Raw genomic sequence first — 4,368 nt, forward strand, 5'->3', positions numbered from 1 at the left:
TGAAAGTTACTTTAGCTGTTATCTGCTTCTTTTATTTATTTATTTATTTATAGTTATTATTTGAGGTATTTATTTTATGACAGAGTTTTCTTTTAAACTGAATTGGAAAATTTTTCTTAAACTCAGTCTATAAAAATGACATGGGTCATTTGAACATGTGAGATGCACATATTTTTTTAATAGCAAAAACAAAGTTAGAATAAATAATATTAAAAATTCATGTACATCTCACATATTATTAAAAAAAAAAAAAAATACATATCATTTTTATAGACTGAATTGAAAGAAGTTCCTTAGACCCATTTAAAGAAAACTCTGTCGTCCACTCAATTTTGGTTCCTTGTGATTTGTGAAAGGAGTGTTCAAGGCCCCAATTGCATGGTAATTGCTAACCATGAGTTTCACTTCCAATGAATCAACACGTGGGGCCAGGCAGACTTAAATGCACAAATCTTTAGCTAAAAAAATACCACTTTTGACTAATTGTTCCAAGTTTTAATTAATGCTCTCCCTAATTGCATGGTAATTGCTAACCATGAGTTTCACTTGTAATGAATCACCAAGTGGGGCGGCCAGGTGCAGACTTAAATGCACAAATCTTTGGACCTTTAGCTAAAAAATACCAGTTTTGACTAATTGTTCCAAGTTTTAGCAGTTGATGATGTTGATCATCTTTCGTTTCGTGTTGGCAAAAGACAAGAATAAAAGTCCACCCTCCTTTCCTTTCAATACCCTTTAACCGTGTACGTGGTAATGACGTAATAATATATACATATTATTAAATATTTAAAAAATAATAATATAAACCATAAAACAAGTCTTCTCCATTTCACTTTGTAGAGAGAAAGCCCAACTCAACAAAGCCCAACTCAAAGCCCAACTCAACTTTCTGCTTTCACAATTACACGAGTGCAAACTGTTACAATGGTAATGGCCCAAAAAACGGTGGGCTGGAAATAAGCCCAATACATTTTATGTGGAGCCAATAAAAATAAAGTGAAAAAATGTTCTCTTTAAAAGGGGGGGGGGGGGGGGTAGTGGTGGTAAGTGAACAATTATATAAAAATAGGAAAACTACACAACCATAAGGACATTATCTAAAACAATATACAAAACAAAACGTTTAAGATGGGAGGAAGAGTAGAAAGAGCTAGCCTCAGAACCAACACGAGAAACAGAAATCTAAAAGAGGCTACCTTAATTTGCAACCAACGATAATTCTGAAAAGGAGTATAAATTTGACCCTAACCCATGTTTAAATATAAATTAAATATTTAATTTTATTCTTTTCTATTAACTTAATTTTTTTGAATAAGTGATAATTTGACATAGTATCATATATCGTAATATCGTAGTAGACATTAATTACAAGAGATTAATTGTAAGACTATTTAGAATTAGTGAAAATGACTTTTGAGTTCAACGTGAGATGGGTGCATAGAGTCAATGTTAACGTACTCGAGATCCAAATCCCTCTCTGTGTGTAGTTCTGTTGAAGGTTTGGTATAACGTACATGATTAGAAATGTTAAGGGTATTAAGAGCTCGTTTGGAAGTGCAATTTTAATAATTGTGATTTTAGTAAAACATGTTAAAATCACATAGGATTTTTTCACGATTTTAAAATTTGTGTTTTTTAAAATTGCAATTCCAAACACTCAAAAATTGTGATTTGGTTTAAAAACGCAAATTATTTCTTTTACCGAGAGAGCCTTATCAAGCTGACGTGTAACTTATTTATTGGTATCCGTTACATTTTTCGTAATTAATTGTTTTATTCCTCTCCAATAAATGAGTTATACATCAGTTTGGTAAGATACTCTTAGTAAAAGATTTGCTACCTCTAACATTTCTCTAACATGATATGCTTTTGATGCTTATCTTTTGTTTTTTGACATGTTCGCACAAGAGGAGGAAGATGATTCAAACTAGTGACCTCCGCTTTATTATCCTTTGATGCTTATCTTTGTTGAAGGAAGTTAATTTTTATATGGCCGGACTAGCAATGAGCTACTTGCAAAATAAAGAATATATATCATCAATGGGTCTATCGGTTTTTAGGGGGCAGAAGATCTAATACTTAAATTAGCATAATTTTTTTGGGTAAAATAAAGTAATAAAGCAGGGTTTTTTGAGAGATTCCCATTTTACCTTGCACTGAAAAGGATGGAATCTGAACTGGAGTGTGTGGTATACCTGAATCCAAAAACCTTGGGATGCGTATCCCTCTTCATGAGAAATTCAGATGGATACAATTTGAGTGGAATTTCTCGAGTGGACACATGGTGAATTTTATTTTCCAAGATTGGCATGGATCTGTATAGTCTATAGGTAGGTTACTGGTGAAACTTCTTCTTGTCTTTGAAGCTTATCTTTTCCCTATAAATTCTTCGGATGCCTCTCTCTCTCTCTCTATATATGTATGTGTGTTCACTATATCTACAGCCGCCCTATGTCATCATATTCTTTTTCTTTGTTTTTTTACTATATATCCATCCATTAATTTGCATAAGAAAGTATTTTAAGTAAGCTGATAATTTTTGATACAATTCATAAATTAAATTGAAGGCCAGTTAAGGTTGAAGAGTTTGATTTGTTTAATTAAATAAGTTGGATTAGGGTTGACATATCTCTTATACTTATACCTCGACATTATACATGTGACATAATGGAACATTTTTAGCATAAAAAAATGTCATCCGTAATTTTAAGGATTCGGCTTATGTCGAGTTATAAAAAAAGTTATTATATATTTTTTGTGAACAATTTGGACGACCAAAATTCAGCTGGGAAAATAAACAGCTAGCTCTTGTGCACTTTGCAACAACTTCAGCTAATTCAGGGGGCGGAGCCACACTATTGCTAAGGGACTTCAGAATTTCTGAAATTCTCGAAATTCCTTAACATTTAAGGACGGATTTTAGCTAAACATATAGATGACCACCCCACAAGTTTACTTAATTTGGGAATAAACCCCATAAATCTGAATGCCTTCAATCTCCTCCCTAATTAATAAATCCAATGGTAAAATCTTGGCTGAGAGTTTTGTTTTAAGTGAACATTAACTGAGAAAAATATACTGTTATTATACATAGTGATCGAGATCTCATGAAGACAAGGGCTTGGTTGTTTTCTTCAAGCATTAATTATTCACACATGTACACCTTTTTAAATGAATAAAATCACATTATCACCGCACTTTTATTTCACTTTTCTAATGCGACACTACTAATCATCCCTTAATTTTTTTTAATAAATGGTTAATTTGTAGTGCTACATCAGAAAAAAAAAAAAAAAAAGTGATAAAAGTGTTGTGTATAGCATTTTTTTATTTTAATTAGTTAATTATCGAAGTTGAAGCTTAGAAAGGAAATCACTCTGTATGAGTTTTGCACTAGCTCATTTGTCTGGTATTATATTGTATAGTACAATAATGAAAATGCTTGACTGATTTGAGGCCCCATCAGTGTCGTGCCTGGGAATAAAATCATACATGCAGCAGTGGCCTGAAACAGTAACGGTTAATACCTATCCATCGCAGTTCACGTGCTTTTCTTTATTTTGTACAAATGTGGTGAATATGGTACTTTCACCCAGACTTCCAAGTAACATCATCAATCCTTCGGATTTATACATAGAATGTAATGACAAAGAAGAAAAGGTTGTCCAAAGAGACCAACTTTAATTTCCATATATTTTATGTTGGAATGATGGAATCTCTCTTGATATATTAATTTGTTTGCATCATATATATGTCTGAATCCTCTACGTACATTATATTTCCTTATTTGCTATGTTTTAATTCCTTAATTAGATTACATTTTCCTTATTTATTTATGATGCTGGACCTAATTAAGCCTATAAGATCAGTTCAGAAAAGGATCAAATTCTTGCCGTTTATTATGATAGAAATTTAGGTTTTAGTTAGCAGTGCCGAGTTTTGATATAAATTTAATCAGTTAACTAATATTTTAACTGGTTCTCTCACATGCAAAGCCATACGACATGAGATATATTTTAATTGATTTAAATATGGTATAAATTGTAGAATCAAAATTCAAACTCAAAACCCGGAAAATAGTAGCATGCATGTGTTAAGGATGGGAAGGGACAAGTAGGGAGCAGGGAAAATGTTGATGGGACATCGTAGGCATCCAATCTCCAACAGGCATATGGTTTGGCTGCAACGCTTAATGAGCACTCATGTGAACGGATGGCTTCCTGATTTGTCCATGTTGAATGCAGACAAGTTTCAAGGCAAGCCCACTAGCTAGTCTCATTGTCATTTGGACTACCAATGTCACTAGTTAATCAAAACCCTACAAAAGATAACCTGTTCGAATATGCTATGGGTGATTGCACAAACTTT

Source organism: Corylus avellana, chromosome ca10, assembly GCF_901000735.1.
Source record: "Corylus avellana chromosome ca10, CavTom2PMs-1.0".
NCBI classification, from domain to species: Eukaryota; Viridiplantae; Streptophyta; class Magnoliopsida; order Fagales; family Betulaceae; genus Corylus; species Corylus avellana.